General features: G+C 32.0%; 1 protein-coding gene across 1 annotated transcript in view; it reads right to left on the bottom strand.

Moving 5' to 3' along the window:
- The window catches only part of insc (spindle orientation adaptor protein inscuteable), a 253116-nt gene that overhangs the window by 157801 nt on the left and 76865 nt on the right, over positions 1–18450 (bottom strand). The window contains exon 3 of the mRNA XM_075378868.1: positions 2306–2398. The gene's annotated coding sequence lies outside the window, so the exon portion shown is untranslated. The remainder of the gene's footprint in view (positions 1–2305; positions 2399–18450) is intronic.

Raw genomic sequence — 18450 nt, 5'->3', positions numbered from 1 at the left:
ACTTTATGATATACCTGTATATAAATTAATATTTAAAACGGAATAAAAAAAAGCGAACAAAAAAATAAATAACCTAAAGGAAACCGGATTAATTATGTCTACTGATAAGGAAGAAAGGGAGTCCGACAAGGATGTTCCCTATCTCTGTTACTTTTTAATCTTTACATGGAACTAGCGGTTAATGATGTTAAAGAACAATTTAGGTTCGGAGTAACAGTACAAGGTGAAAAGATAAAGATGCTACGATTTGCTGATGACATAGTAATTCTAGCCGAGAGTAAAAAGGATTTAGAAGAAACAATGAACGGCATAGTTGAAGTCCTACGCAAGAACTATCGCATGAAAATAAACAAGAACAAAACAAAAGTAATGAAATGTAGTAGAAATAACAAAGATGGACCACTGAATGTGAAAATAGGAGGAGAAAAGATTACGGAGGTAGAAGAATTTTGTTATTTGGGAAGTAGAATTACTAAAGATGGACGAAGTAGAAGCGATATAAAATGCCGAATAGCACAAGCTAAACGAGCGTTCAGTAAGAAATATAATTTGTTTACATCAAAAATTAATTTAAATGTCAGGAAAAGATTTTTGAAAGTGTATGTTTGGAGTGTCGCTTTATATGGAAGTGAAACTTGGACAATCGGAGTATCTGAGAAGAAACGATTAGAAGCTTTTGAAATGCGGTGCTATAGGAGAATGTTAAAAATCAGATGGGTGGATAAAGTGACAAATGAAGAGGTATTGCGGCAAATAGATGAAGAAAGAATCATTTGGAAAAATATAGTTAAAAGAAGAGACAGACTTATAGGCCACATACTAAGGCTTCCTGGAATAGTCGCTTTAATATTGGAAGGACAGGTAGAAGGAAAAAATTGTGTAGGCAGCCACGTTTGGAATATGTAAAACAAATTGTTAGGGATGTAAGATGTAGAGGGTATACTGAAATGAAACGACTAGCACTAGATAGAGAATCTTGGAGAGCTGCATCAAACCAGTCAAATGACTGAAGACAAAAAAAAAAGAAAAGATAAGGAAGGCGGTCAGCTAACAACGTAGTTTATTTATTGATACCCTTTTGCGGGGTAGTCCCTATTTTAAATCCAAAATGTTAACTTCCAGCAACTTTTTTTTTTTTGTTTTTCCGTAGAAGGAGGAAAAAGCAATGCCAGCCGCCGCCAGGCCCGCTCTGACGGTAACTGCAGAGCTCTCACCAGGTAAAAAACCTCCCCTTCTAGTCACGTAGGGGACAGACCTGATCCACATGGTATGTACACAGCCCCTGCGTAATCACCCGGGCACTCTTGTCACTGAAATAGCGAGAGCAAAGTCCTCAGGGGAACTTCCATGAACTTGACTCCATTTTGGAGTAAACTCCATTTAAAACTTTTTAAATGTTTCGAATAGCTTATTTGTTTATTTACAACAGCAGAGTGGCAAGCATTCCATTCTCATATTTGAGAGTTTGATTCTCCAGATCTTTTCTTACTTAGAAGAACCGAATTAATTCAGATTTTTTTTTTTTTTTTTATTATTATAAATAATTCGAATATTTTCTATGTCAATCTACTTTTGTACATTTTTGAAAAAAAAATAACTTTTTTTTTCTTTTTTACTAAATAGGAAAGTTATTTATTTATTTCTTTGTGTGTAAAAATTATTTTTTATGTTTCGTTCTTTCTCTCACGTTTTTCTTTCCAGTTTGAGTTTAAAATTCTGATATGAAAAACTTTCAGGTTTCATTACTATGTTAAAATGTTTTATTTTTACTTAATGGAAAGGAATTTTTCGTTGTAAGTAATAATTCTACTTATCCTATGCGTTTTCTCAATTTTCTCGATTCTTTTATGGATTACATTTTCTTTTAAAAACTATTTTGCTGGAACGATTCAGCTAAATATTTTAATTATTCAACTTATTGGATCGTAATAAAAACGAATTTATTTTAATACTTGATACTTTGTATATAAGTAATAAAAATATTAATACATAGCAATGCAGTGACATCACAGTTATTTGGTTAAATGCCAGAAATAATAGAAGGAATAAGAAAACAAAAGAAAACGAAAAAAAAAAGAATAAAGGATACAACAAGACTAAAAATTTTTGTCATGTATTACTTGTATACTTGTTAGTATAAAAGATGTAAAAATACGTGATATGTATAGTTTAGTAATAGAAGGCATTAAGTATAAAATGAAACTTAATAATAACAAAAAAATAAATATAAATACATTTCTAAATAATACTCAAATAATGAAGTAAAAAAAAGTAAGTAGCTTAAAATAAATAAAAATATAATTACCTTATAAAAGAAGAAACAAGTTGGTCACAGTTTCTTTTCAAATTATTTTGCAGTCCATCAAAATGTAAAAAAATCGATACATCCAAAGACAAACTGAAAATAAAAATAAAAATTCAATCAAATTAAATTATAATCGGTGACATAATGGATTAATTCATTAAATTCACCACGGAAGTTTTTTTAAGAAGGAATAAGGAAATAGAAATTTTGTAACGTATGAAAAATACCATGCTTTACCGGGATTCGAACCCGGGACCTTAGATGAAAGGCAGATATGCAACCACTCTACCACGGAGATCGGCAAAACAATCTATTTATTTACAATTTTATTAATGTAACACTTTAAAATTTTCTTTATTTTAAACAAAATACTATTAAACAAATGATGACTCTATGACTACAAAAAAAAAATTACTACCGAGATTCGAAGAGGGCCCCCCCTTAGTAGTTAGACGCGCTAATCATCATACAACAATTTTTTTTTAACCTCTGTTTCAAAGGATGAAATGAAATGGCAATTTTATACCGTGTGAAAATTTCATGCCTGAGGGATTCGAAACCGGGAACTCAGAATGAAAGACCGAGACGCTACCATTTGCGCCACGTAAAAGACTGGCAACACAAAATCTAGTACAACGCGTTGAAAAGTGCATTGAACACAACGGTGGCATTTTTGAAAGTTATTAAACCACATGAAATACTACTTGTAAGCAGCATTTTATCATTATCATAAAAAAACAGTAAGTATTCTTTCTTCCTCCAGTTATTTTCTACTGTACATAACGAAAATGTTTTTTCAATCTGTTAAAAACTAATCTGTTTTGTTGTTAATAAAAAGTCGACAGGTTTAAAATTTTATTTGTTTTCTGTTGACATTATTTACATCAATCTTCTTATAATTAAATTCTCTACAATTTATGTTTAAAAAAATGTATGATTTATTGCCAATTTAACAACGTTATTGTACGTCAAACGTAAAAAAATGTGTTTTTTGACCCTATTTTTGGCGTTTTATATGGGATATCTTAGAAACTAAGAGAGATACAGTTCTGGGACCTATTTTTTTCGATTTCCCAGCTCAAAAACCATAAGAAATAATTGAATTTACCCCTTAATTGACCTTCCCAGAATTTCAGAAAGCCTTAATTTACCCAAAGGAACTGAAACTCGGGCGAAATCTTTCACCCTGTATAACTCGCTAACGAAGCGTTTTCGGACCTATGTTTATATGAACTTTTTTCTTATCTTTAGGCTCTAGAATGAGTTGTCAAAGTATTGCCCTATCCTCCTATCACCTATCCTTGCCCTATCACCTTGCATATATATATATATATATGCAAGGTGATTCAGGAAAGTAACAGTAGGTATAAATATATATATATATATTTACCTATTTAGGTGGCTAGTAGACAGCTTCATTGTATCCCGACTATATGATGGAGTTGATAACAACGCTACTGCCACAGATTCTGAGGAAGAATACTAAGATAATTTCACTCTTCCGACTTTTGAAACTTGCATTTTTATTAATTACATAACATATTTTTCAAAATACTTCAATTTGAAAAATATTTAGGCTCTAGAATGAGTTGTCAAAGTATTGCCCTATCCTCCTATCACCTATCCTTGCCCTATCACCTTGCATATATATATATATATATGCAAGGTGATTCAGGAAAGTAACAGTAGGTATAAATATATATATATATATTTACCTATTTAGGTGGCTAGTAGACATGCCGTAGTTCATGCCGTTGAGGCCCACAATTACCGAAAAGGGATAACAAGAAGATGAAACATAAATAAATATTACAAAAAAAAAAAAATATATATATATTTTGTCAAATAAAATGTATAAATATAAAGAAAAATTAAGGGCATTTCAGAATGAAACGAAAATAAGAATAAATCCAGTTCGACAATCTCTTTCAACCGGAGGTCCCGAGTTCAAATCCCGGTCAGGTATGTCATTTTTCATGCACTAAAAAGTTTCTATTTCATATTCCCACGGCAAAAGTTTCGAACTTATGTGGTGAATAATTCATAAAATATTACATCATTATATAATAAAGAATCATAAATAATATAACAAAAAAATAAAATTAAAAAGTAGTCAGAGCAAAGAAGAAGAAACATAGAGAAAGAATGAAAATTTACTGGGAAAATAGAAAACAGTAAACTAGTTTTGTTTAAGTATAATCCAAATCGGTTTATTACGAAAAATAAACTTTTTTTTCCTGTTTAGCCTCCGGGAATCGCCGTCAGGTATTACAAGAGGATGATATGTATGAGTGTAAATGAAGTGTAGCGAAAAAATTCTAGTACCAAGAAATGAATGGAAACTTAGGAAAAACAATGAATTCTACAAAAAAAACAGAGAGATTATCAAATGTGATGAGGAAGACGAAAATCTGTTTCTACAGATACTTGATGATAATTAATCCATTAAGACTGATAAAAATACTTTTTTTCTGGTTCAACAAGAAAAACCTTGAACTTGTAAGTCATCTACAAGGCCCAATAAACTTAACTATCTTATTAAAAGTAACATAATTATATATCATATGATTTATTTCTTTAAAAGAGATAAAATTTTTTATTTAATGATAATTCACTTTTAATAATTTATTTCCAATTTAATTAATTATTTTTCATATGTATTCAAAATATGGTTTTAATCGTAAATCACACAGCATGACCCAATTATTGATAATATAAACATAAATCAAAAAATTCGTCCATTAAGTTTTTTGTTAACTTAATGGACGAATTTTTTTATAGATATTTTACTGGTTCATGGGCTTCAAAATTGAGAAATGCCGCTCTAACTGAACACATTTCTTGTTTTACCTGAATTACAATAATGAATTTCATGTACATCTTTATACGGATTTGAATACTAGATCGTGGAAACCGGTATTCTTTGGTGGTTGGGTTTCAATTAACCAGGAACACCTGAAAGTGTACAAGACTACACTTCATTTACATTCATACACATCATCCTCTGAAGTAATACCTTACGGTGGTTTCAGGCTAAACCCTGAAAAAGAGAATAAAAGAGAGAGGTGTGAATAAGAGGACCAAGGGATCTATTTATAGAATCAATCTAGATGGCTTAAATTTAGATGGCAAGGGAAAAAAGATGTTTCCGAGAGAAAAAAAAACAAAAACCATAATAACAAATAGGGTTGATGCTATAGGGGACTGTTGGGTTACGGTTTTCGTATTATGAGAATCTCTCCCCTAGTTCTTACAAATAGTTATGCAAATAAATGAACTAACGAAGCAACAACGTACTGTATTATAACTCTAATTTTTTGACATTTTTTCTATCTGTCTATGTTTACAATTTTTTTAAAAATACTTATGTGACAATACTTTCTAATTTTTATTAAAATTTTCAGTAATGTTCGTAACATTTCCTGTTAGACAAGGAGTGATAGAAATATGAGTAGTAGGGAGGGAAGTGTCCATGGCTAAAACACTGACACGTGATCTCCCTTCCACTCCTGAATAATTTATCATGTTCAGCATATTTATCAACGGTTATAAGATTAGATAATCCACTCTTTCACGTTTTACTCCATCTTTAATACTTGGGCTACTACATTTTTTTATTTTACCCCGTACTCCCCTGATCCGGACATACAGTTAAATAAAACTCGGTCCAGGGATTCGTTCTTAAATACTAAGGGGGCCTTCCTACCCACCGGTAGTTCGGCCCCCCTCCCGGTTGGATCTTTTCTCTTTTTGCCTGCCTCCAATGGGCTCCAACATGGATTTGTGTTTCGTAACAAATTTAATGTCTTATGATTGTTGCTTACTTGGTACATTACATTCAAAAAAATTTTTTTTTTTTTTGTCTTCAGTCATTTGACTGGTTTGATGCAGCTCTCCAAGATTCCCTATCTAGTGCTAGTCGTTTCATTTCAGTATATCCTCTACATCCTACATCCCCAACAATTTGTTTTACATACTCCAAACGTGGCCTGCCTACACAATTTTTCCCTTCTACCTGTCCTTCCAATATTAAAGCGACTATTCCAGGATGCCTTAGTATGTGGCCTATAAGTCTGTCTCTTCTTTTAACTATATTTTTCCAAATGCTTCTTTCTTCATCTATTTGCCGCAATACCTCTTCATTTGTCACTTTATCCACCCATCTGATTTTTAACATTCTCCTATAGCACCACATTTCAAAAGCTTCTAATCTTATCTTCTCAGATACTCCGATTGTCCAAGTTTCACTTCCATATAAAGCGACACTCCAAACATACACTTTCAAAAATCTTTTCCTGACATTTAAATTAATTTTTGATGTAAACAAATTATATTTCTTACTGAAGGCTCGTTTAGCTTGTGCTATTCGGCATTTTATATCGCTCCTGCTTCGTCCATCTTTAGTAATTTTACTTCCCAAATAACAAAATTCTTCTACCTCCATAATCTTTTCTCCTCCTATTTTCACATTAAGCGGTCCATCTTTGTTATTTCTACTACATTTCATTACTTTTGTTTTGTTCTTGTTTATTTTCATGCGATAGTTCTTGCGTAGGACTTCATCTATGCCGTTCATTGTTTCTTCTAAATCCTTTTTACTCTCGGCTAGAATTACTATATCAGCAAATCGTAGCATCTTTATCTTTTCACCTTGTACTGTTACTCCGAATCTAAATTGTTCTTTAACATCATTAACTGCTAGTTCCATGTAAAGATTAAAAAGTAACGGAGATAGGGAACATCCTTGTCGGACTCCCTTTCTTATTAGGGCTTCTTTCTTATGTTCTTCAATTGTTATTGTTGCTGTTTGGTTCCTGTACATGTTAGCAATTGTTCTTCTATCTCTGTATTTGAACCCTAATTTTTTTAAAATGCTGAACATTTTATTCCAGTCTACGTTATCGAAAGCCTTTTCTAGGTCTATAAACGCCAAGTATGTTGGTTTGTTTTTCTTTAATCTTCCTTCTACTATTAATCTGAGGCCTAAAATTGCTTCCCTTGTCCCTATACTTTTCCTGAAACCAAATTGGTCTTCTCCTAACACTTCTTCCACTCTCCTCTCAATTCTTCTGTATAAAATTCTAGTTAAGATTTTTGATGCATGACTAGTTAAACTAATTGTTCTGTATTCTTCATTCAAAAAATAAGAATCTCATATTTAATTGAATAGAATTTCATAATTTATAATATTGTACAAGCAAGTAGAATAAGCTGTTAATTGTACATTTTTTAAGAGTTTTGCTCATATCGCCGGCCACGATTTGCATGACAAGTGCCTGGGTATACAAACAACTGTACATCCAGTATACCATTACACGAACAGTGCATCACATCCTCTTGATTTTTCCGAGTGGATTTTATTTTTTATATTATTACTAGCAGACCCGGCAATGCTTCGCTATTACTAGATTTGAATACATACAGATTAAATGAACACAATTGAAAGTGTTTGATAAAACATTAAAAATCTGAACATTATGTGATTCACAAAATTTAACCTTCCACGTTATCCCTTTTCCCCTTTCCCCGCTTTACCATTTTCCAATTTACTTTTCCACTTATTTCCTCTTCTCTTTTCCCTGTTTCCGTTTTCCTTTTCCCTATTTCCATTTTTTACTTTACTCTTTTTCAATTTTTCCCTATGTCCCTTTTTTCCCTTTCTCCCTGCACTTAAATCGGTCCAGTAGTGTTTTAGTTTATAGCAGACACATACGAACATTGCCTTTTATATATATAGATGGAGAAAGTCTTTTTGTATATTTGTTTGTTTGTTTCGTAAATATCACGACACCGGTGCCACCTAGCGGTTATAGTTTTTGCAAAAAACTTTTTTTTCACGTAACAAATATTTATTCTGAATATGAGCCAAATCGGTCCATAAATACAATTTTTCAAAATATTTCGACTCCAGCGCCACTTAGCGAGTCCATTTTTTACAGAAATATTTCTTTTCACGTAACTAATATATATTCTAAATATGAGCAAAATCGGACAATAAATTCAAATTTTCCAAATATCTCAACCTCATCGCACCGTGGGGGTTCAAACTAATTCAGAAATTTTGCGTACAAGAACTAAACAAAGTTTCATCGCAATCGGATGAAGGTTATAGGAACGCATTCGGGACAAACAAACAAATATTCACATATACAGGATGCCCTGTATAAAACGCAACCCAACCTTATATTGGTAGATATTGAAATAATAAAAATGCATGTGTAAATGTAAATGTAATTTTTATTATTACCATCCATTACCTTACATTTAGAGTAAATGTTGGAAGTGGCCGCCATCTTCTTGAATACAAGCTTCAATTCTTTTTACAGCGTTTCTTGCAACTTTTTTCAAAGTTTGTGGCTAGATATATAATACAGCTTGTTCAGTATTGACTTTCAATTGTTCAAGAGTTCGTGGTTTGTTGCTGTAGGCTTTTTTTTGAGGTGACCCCGTAGAAAAAAATCCGCCGAAGTCAAATCTGGAGATCTTGGTGGCTATAAGCCTCGACCGATAACACGATTACCAAATAATTCCTCAACGAAATCAGAAGTTGAACCTGCGTAGTGCGATGTCGCACCGTCATGTTGTAGCCGGCAGTGTCTGTCTTCCTCTTCCAAGAGTGCGATGAACTGAAATAAAATATCATGATATCGTTCTGCATTAATGGTGTACTCGAAAAAAATAGGACCTATTATTTTCTTCCGCGATATCGCGCACCACACGCCCAACTTCTGCGGGTGTAATTGTTTTTCGTAATAAACGTGGGGATTTTCAGCGCTCCAAATTCTACTGTTTTGGCTGTTTACGTAGCCGTCCAAATGAAACCGTACTTCATCTGTGAAAAATAACGAATCCATAACATTAATTCCCTCACGCAGAAATCGACGGAACCGTTGACAATATTGTAGCCGTTTTTGTTTGTCGGGCTCAAGAAGTCGATGAACCGTTTGAATGCGATAAGGTCGTAATTGAAATCGTTTGGTCGCCCGATGAACAGTTGATTTAGACAAATTAATTTCAGCAGACAAACGTCTGATCGATTTATTTGGCAAAGCGAGTAATCGGTCTTTGATTTCAGTGACTGTATCTGTATTCAACACTGACGCAGATCTTTTGTGTTCCTTGTTATTAACAGAAGCGGTCTCTCTAAATTTTGCAACTAACCTTAATACTGATGTTTTGTTAGGAGCCGGTTTATCTGGATACTTATGGCGAAACAAATCTTTCACTGCGACCGCTGATTTCGTACTGAAGTACGACTCGACAATGAAAACAGTTCATCTAGCGAAAACACCATCTTGTTTCTAGCAATACACTGAACGTTATGATTGCATTATTGTTACTATCGGTAGTGTTCTACTGCGTCGCCGCGATGTTCAGATGTTGGAAGAGTCCATTTCAGTAACGAGTAAGGGAGTAAGCTTGACTTTTGAAATTTCATGGATGAGTGATTGATGGGTTGCGTTTTATATGGGTCAACCTGTATATATATACGCGTATATAAGATTGAATAAAATATCAAACCGAGAGTGTAAAAATGCTAAAAGTCATAAAACTGCTAAAGCTGGATTTAGAGTTCAAATTTATTTTCTATTTAGTCTTCGGAACCACCGTAAGATATTACCACCTTACGCCCTGTGAGATGTGTGGTAACCACACATCTCAGAAATGGTCGGCCTGAGACTGTTATTTTTCCTGTTTAGCCTCCAGGAATTACCGTTCAGGTATTACTTCAAAGGATATGTATGATTGTAAGTGAAGTGTAGTTTTGTCCAGTCTCAGGTTGACCATTCCTGAGATTTGTGATTAATTGAAACTCAACCACTAAAGAACAGAGATGATGGCACTCAAATCTTCCTGTCCACCAAGTATTCTATTTTAATTTGATTTTTCTGTAAATTATATTTTTCATGTTTTCTAATAACCTAAAATTACTATAACTTTTACTAAAATACTAAAATTACCAAAACTGAAATTCTTATATCTTTTTTTCTAAAAATGGTATAAGCATGATTTTTTTTCTAATGGTAAAGAATTATTTGCTGTTTAATTGGTACCATGGATATATTATTAGATTGAGTTAGAAATTTTCAAAAAAAATAATGAATCTGACAAAAATAATTTTTTATATATTTTTTAAATTTTAAATAAAATTTTACAAAAAGAAAACTTGCATGTTTTTCTATGCTACGAGAAATAAAGCTATTTTATTTGGTTAATTTGTCATATAAATTAAACTGATAGCACCTATACGTCAAAAGTTAAAAGAGTCTAAACCAAACTTTTACCCCTTCCACCTTTATATTATGGGTGTAATTATATTTTTTTGAAAAATAGTTACATGTAATAATTTTTCATATTCTACAGGTAAATGCAGTAAATGATGCGTTTTAATGTCAAAAAAATGTTAATTTTGACTTCCTCCTTAAAATTATTGTTTCTTAAAATACTCTAACAATTCACATATTGCCCAATTTATAATATTTATTTATTTATTTTGTTTTTAAGAAGTCATTTGACTCTGATTTTAGAATATTAATTCTAACTCGTTTATTTATATTCTTCAATTTGATATAAGAACCTGATTGAAATTATAAAAGAAATTAACAAAAGTAAGTAAACAATCGTGGGGTTCGTAAAACCTTTTTAAAATCGTGCAAAAGAACTCATTAAATCGTGAGTGAAACAAGTTGCAACAGCAGTTCGTTGTTCTTTCTTAACTAGCTGTGAAACTGACACATATCGCTTGTGGAAACACTTCATTTTTCGACATACGAGATCAAATTCATTTTTCGACATATGTATCGATCGATCAAATAATCTGAATATCGTTTTAATTTTCGGGTTAATGGACAAAAGTAATAGACTTGGTGAGCTGTTCGTGTCACGCTCTACAGGTACACCCAGCGGTTAGTAAAAAAAGCTGACAACAAAGTTATAATACTTTCCTGGCATTGGTTATATACTTTTATATTGTGGAAAAATAATAATACGTATAAATAAACCAAAAAAAAAAATTTTTTAATTCAAAAATTGACATTTTTACTTTGATCGGCTTCTCCACCCCGAATATTACCCTCAAAGTATATGTTCGGGTCACTTGATTAACTACTATTCTAGAAAGAAATTAAAAAAAATTGGTTAAATAAATGCAATAAATAAAAAAATCCCTTTTGGCACGCCGAAAGATGGAGGTAAATTTCACCGGTGCTAAGAAGGGGATAAAAAAATTTCTACCTTAATGTTAAGAAAAATTTCAAATTTACTCAATACGAATGGTTGCATGTGAAAAAAGTTTCATATGTTTAGCATACGACAAGCCCCATCTTCTTACAATTCCAGCAACATTTTCATCATCCCTTGCTGCCGTAACGGCTGGTCATATAAAAAATTAAAGCGACACTCCAAACATACACTTTCAAAAATCTTTTCCTGACATTTAAATTAATTTTTGATGTAAACAAATTATATTTCTGACTAAAGGCTCGTTTCGCTTGTGCTATTCGGCATTTATATCGCTCCTGCTTCGTCCATCTTTAGTAATTCTACTTCCCAAATAACAAAATTCTTCTACCTCCATAATCTTTTCTTCTCCTATTTTCACATTCAGTGGTCCATCTTTGTTATTTCTACTACATTTCATTACTTTTGTTTTGTTCTTGTTTATTTTTATGCGATAGTTCTTGCGTAGGATTTCATCTATGCCGTTCATTGTTTCTTCTAAATCTTTTTTCTCTCGGCTAGAATTACTATATCATCGGCAAATCGTAGCATCTTTATCTTTTCACCTTGTACTGTTACTCCGAATACAAATTGTTCTTTAACATCATTAACTGCTAGTTCCATGTAAAGATTAAAAAGTAACGGAGATAGGGAACATCCTTGTCGTTTCATATTGTTAAAATATGAAACATAATTTTATTTTTATTGATATTTTATGATATTTGCATTTTTTTTTTTAATTATGAGTATTTTTTCTGGCACTGCCTAAATGTTTCATAATTTAATTATTAAAATAAATAATTCAACTTATATTTCATTTTAATTTTTGTTTTATTAACATAATTTCGTTCAATATTTGTAATTTAAACAAAATAAGCTAGATTTTACTAAATATAAAACTATTATTAGTAAACTCCATGGCGCGAGTGGTAGCGTCTCGACCTTTCATCTGGAAGTTCCGGGTTCCAATCCCGGTCAGGCATGGCATTTACATACGCTACAAAATTACCATTTCATCTCGTCCTCTGAAGCAAATACCTAACGGTGATCCAGAAGTTAAAAAAAAATTATATTTATATTATTTAGGTGGCCTGATTTCTCATTTTCTGGTTTTTTAAAGCAGATGTTACCACATATATTTACATACATCGACAAAGGTAGAATATTTAATCGTATTTATTTTTTTTTTCATTATTATATCATAAATTAATTGAAATGTAAAGAAGTATCCAAGATAAATATCAATATACATTTCTTTTATTATAATAATACTACTTTAATCCAAGAAGTCTTGAAACTTAAGATAAGAAATCTTAAGCTTTTCATATCCGACAATTTTTTTCTTTTTAAATGCCGATGTCCCCGTTTAAAATTCTACATACTATTAATAATAACTAAACTTAAAAAAAAAGTATTAATTGAATGAATAGCATAAAATTTCAATAAACATTAGGTCAATGACCTTATAAATAATAATAAATACATACGAACGTAAAGAAATAATTTCTCATTTAATAAACATACAAATGTTAGTGTTAATAATAAAATACGTAGGTTACATAAAAAATAATTAAGTATATATATATATATATATATACACACACACACACACAAAACAGTAAAAAATTTAAAAAAAGAAAGGCTCAAGTAATTGTATAAAATTATCAATTATTTACGCAGTTTTACTCGCAGTATAATCTTCAATAAAAAAATAATAAAATAAATGGATTTTATTTGCATCTAATAAATATAATTACTTTTTAAACATTCAAATAATTGTGCAATTATTTATATACAAAAAAAAAAGATGTGTTCTTTAGTATAGCTTAACTATAATTAATATATTTTTAAATAAAAAGAAAAAATATACATATGAAATTAAGTTACATAATTGTACATAATAGTATAAAAAAAAAAGAAGTATAATGAACTTCTTTATATCTTTTCCGATAAGTTTGAAACTTAATAACTCATATTACATAACAGAGAAAGAGAAAAACGTAGGATTATTATTACGAGTACCTCTTAATCTTAATTCGGTAAAACACGCAACTTCATTTCCGTTATTGGAATTATTTTCTAAAAAAAAAAAATCCCTTTCGGCACTCCGGAAGGCGGAGGTAGATTTCACCGGTGCTAAGTAGGGAATAAAAAAGATTTCCACTTTAAAGTTAAGAAAAACTTCAAATTTACTCGATAAATGGTTGTATGTGAAAAAAAGTTTCACATGTTTTCCATACGACAAGCCCCATCTTCTTACAATTTCAGCAACATTTTGGTCACCCCTTTCCGTAAGGGTTGATGAAACCAAAAATTGTTACTGACAAAATTTTTAGGTAATGTTTAGAGGACTAACGTCCACTTTAAACCGATTAGATACTATGGCAATTTAAGGGAGGTACGATTTTTTTGTGTTTGAAACATCATTTTTTCCACCCCCTGGGTCAGTGGTTGATGATATCAAAAAGATTTACTTAGGTACGTTTTAGGCCCTTATCCAAAGAATAGTAGATCGTTAAACGAATTCGATATTTTACTTAATAGGAAAGTTATAGCGATATTTTGGTTTTTCGAAAAAGCCTCCCCATTTCCACCCGCATGATCCGATTATTTCCATTAACAAACTCAAGATTTTGGGTCGTTATATTTTATTTTAAATGATTGGTGCAAAATTACGGCAGTTATCTTGTCCACAAGAAAGTGAAATATATATGTGTATATATAAACTTTAAAACTGACGGTGGTTTTGCGGTCTGGGAGATGTGAAACGCGAAGATATGTCGAAATTTTCTGAAGTCGAATCATGGTACGCATTAGAATGGGTAGCTTTCTTATGAAATTTACTTAATAAAATTTCCCTTTTTATGTTCCCGATCAAATCTATATTTCCGTAAATTATGATCGATCAAAATTTTAAATTCGAGAGGAAGTTTCTGCAGATTTCGAAGTACCATGACTCCCTCTCGCCAATAAATATAAAAAAAACCCATGGAAAATTCGGAAGGAATTATACAGAGTGTTTGTTTTAAAAAGCAACCCAATTTAAAGAAAAATAATTTGCTATATTTAATTGGGATTAGTTATAAATATTACAATTATTTGCGCAATACAATATTGGGATCAGATTTTTTTTCATAACAAATACTGAAAGTGTCCATCATTTACATCAGTGCAAGTCATTATTACCTTTTTTTTTTCATATTCTGAACAACCTTTCGAAGTATACTTCTTCCAATCTTCTTAATAACTCTTGAGTTATGTTGGATAAGTAATTATAATTCTGTTAATTTTCCGGATAAAGAGGAAGCGACCTTTTCTGTAAAGTAAGAGCCGTCCAGAAAGTAACTAACGTTTGTGCCTAGCGTGAAGATGGATGGGGATAGAGCCGCCATCTTCATTCGGAGATCCCGGGTTCGAATCCCGGTTAGGAATGACATTTTCACACACGCTACAAATCATTCATCTCAACCTCTGAAGCAATACCTAACGGTAGTTTTTTTTCATAACAAATACTGAAAGTGTCCATCATTTACATCAGTGCAAGTCATTATTACCTTTTTTTTTTCATATTCTGAACAACCTTTCGAAGTATACTTCTTCCAATCTTCTTAATAACTCTTGAGTTATGTTGGATAAGTAATTATAATTCTGTTAATTTTCCGGATAAAGAGGAAGCGACCTTTTCTGTAAAGTAAGAGCCGTCCAGAAAGTAACTAACGTTTGTGCCTAGCGTGAAGATGGATGGGGATAGAGCCGCCATCTTCATTCGGAGATCCCGGGTTCGAATCCCGGTTAGGAATGACATTTTCACACACGCTACAAATCATTCATCTCAACCTCTGAAGCAATACCTAACGGTAGACCCGGAGGTTAAATACGGAAAAAAGCCGCTATCTTGGCATTAAAACGATTCTACACACAGTAAGCATCAAGCTGTCGTAGCGTATGGACTGTGATTTTTCTAGTTTGTTCGTTGTGAATTATTGAGATGTGTGCTTCAATAGAAAATCCCGCGAGTTGTGAGATGCTTTGAATGATTCGTTTTTACTGGCAAAAAACCTCAAACCAGTTGATCGGCAACAATGTAAGGTGTAAGGAAATGGAATAATGAGTGAAGATGAAGTGAGACAATGGTGCATTCAGTTTAAAAATGGCCGCACCAATGTTCATGATGAGGACCACCGCGACTGACGAACTGACGATGAAAATCAACGATGAAATTTGTGAAAATCCCCGTATTATGATTACGGAATTCTCGCGTCATGTCCCCCAAATTTCACGAAGTTTACTGCATGAAATTCTATCGGGGAAGTTTGGTTATGGTAAGTTTTGTAGGTGCCAAAAATCTAAGGCGGCAGAGATGGAAGTGAAAAGCTTGTGCATTTATGATAAGTGCCTCAATTTAAATGGCGACTATATAGAAAAATAGTTTTTAAAAAAATTTTCTTTGTATATATAATGCACTTATTAAATAAATCTAGACTTGAATTTTGATGCGAATATTGGGCAAGCCCCTTATAAATCTCACATAACAAGTGTGGAAATAGCAACAAAAAAAATTATTAGAATTATGGATTTCATAAGCAGTTTCAGCCCATCTTTTGAGGTTTTCAAAAAACTTAATATTTTACCCATAAAAAATCTTTTTTTTCTTTTTCCTGTTTAGCCTCCGGTAACTACCGTTCAGATAATACTTCAGAGGATGAATGAGGATGATATGTATAAGTGTAAATGAAGTGTAGTCTTGTACATTCTCAGTTCGACCATTCCTGAGCTGTGTGGTTAATTGAAACCCAACCACCAAAGAACACCGGTATCCACGATCTAGTATTCAAATCCGTGTAAAAATAACTGGCTTTACTAAGACTTGAACGTTGGAACTCTCGACTTCCAAATCAACTGATTTGGGAAGACGCGTTCACCACTACACCAACCCGGTTGGTTACCCATAAAAAATTTATACAAATACAGAAGTATTAAGAGCATTTTTTAATAGTTTTAAACATCATAAAATAAATAAACATGTGCGATACAAGAAATATGGGTACAGAAAATATGCAAATCCGGCTGTCTATAAAGAACGGTTTCGAAAATCATTTGTCTATTTAGGACCTAAAATCTATAACATGTTAGACAATAGTATAAAGTGTATAACTGTTGAAAATATCTTATTATAAAGAGGTGAAGAAATAGCCTGCTATTATTCAGGACACTAGCCCAGTGTCGAGAGTTCTAAGGTTTAAAACCTAATAAAGGCTATAAGGATTATAAGGATAATAAAGACGTTTATAAGGATTTGAATACTAGATCGTGAATACCGATGTTCATTGGTGGTTAGATTTCAATTAACCACACTTCTCAGGAATGGTCGACCTTAGACTGTACAAGACTATATTTCATTCACATTCATATATATCATCCTCTGAAGTAATACCTTACGGTGGTTCCGGAGGCTAAACAGAAAAAGAGAGAGTATTTAGGACACTAGAATTTTGTTTTCTAAATTAGAATGAATAAAATTAACATAGAAGTGAAATGAAGATAGCGTTCAAAATTTACAATATGATCAAAGGTTTTGTACTACTGTTGTAAATCGAACCACGCACCGCCTTATATGTAATGATTAGTAATAGAATCGATGTGAAAACTTTAGATTAATTATATTTAGATTGGGGTATATTTTAAAACTCATTTATGTATTAATACTTTTAGTACGAGACATGTTATTTTGCTCTAGGTATTCCAGAGAATGAAACTTTATATAATTATTATTTGAATAAATTAGAATTTAAGAAAGGAAAACTTATAACTATAAAAACAAAAAAATTAAAAATATTTAAGAAATAAGATAATAAGAGGAATAAAGAAACATAAACTAAAAGAAAAATGTGACAGGAAAAGAAAGAAATAGAAGAATCCCAGTGAGATTAATTTTAAGTGAAACTGCTGATTCATAAACATTAGTTAATACTTCTCAGTAAAACAACTGATGACAAGCAGCATCTAGTTTCACTTATTAGTTTCACACATCTTTTATCTTATATATATATATATATATATATATATATATATATAAATGAATGTTTGTTTGTCCCGTATGCGTTCCTATACTATTCATTCGTTGCGAAGAAATTTTGGCGAGTTGTATGCGCACGCCTGCGAAGATTCTGAATTAGTTTGGACCCGCTAGGTGGTGCTAGAGTCGAGATATTTTGAAAAATTGTATATGTGGTCAGATTAGTCTCATATTCAGAATACGTGTTACATGGAAAGAAGTATTTCTGCAAAGTATGAACCCGCTAGATGGCGTTGGGGTTGAAATATTTGAAAAAATTGTAATTCTGGTCCGATTTGGATATTCAGAATATATATTACGTGAAAAGAAAATTTTTTTGTTGTAAAAACTATACCCGTTAGGTGGCGCCGGTGTCGAGATATTTACGAAATTAACAAATATACAAACAGCTTTTCCTCTTCTATATATATATGTTTGTCTGTTTGTATGTCTCTTATCCCTTCCTAAACCATTCATCCGATAGCGATGAAACTTTGGGGAATGGTTGGATGCATGCCAGGGAAGGTTTCTTCTAAATTAGTTTGGACCCGCTAGGTGGCGCTGGCGTCTAGATATTTCGAAAAATTGTATTTATGGTCTGATTTGCCTCATATTCAGAATACATGTTACGTACATAGAAAGAATTATCTCTGCAAAAAATTAACCCGCTAGTTGGCGCTGGGGTAGAGATATTTAGAAAAATTATATTTATGGACCGATTTGGTTCATATTTAGAATATGAATATTAGTTACGTGAAAAGAAAGAAGACATCTGACACCTAACGCTACCAAGTTGCTCTCAGGAACTAAGCTAAAAGCCTATTCGCGGAAGATCCAAGACCCCGTGCCTGTCACCTTTAAGCCATAAACT

Source organism: Lycorma delicatula, chromosome 11 (genome assembly GCF_047948215.1).
Source record: "Lycorma delicatula isolate Av1 chromosome 11, ASM4794821v1, whole genome shotgun sequence".
NCBI classification, from domain to species: domain Eukaryota; kingdom Metazoa; phylum Arthropoda; class Insecta; order Hemiptera; family Fulgoridae; genus Lycorma; species Lycorma delicatula.
This window is presented reverse-complemented; position numbering and strand designations above follow the sequence as displayed.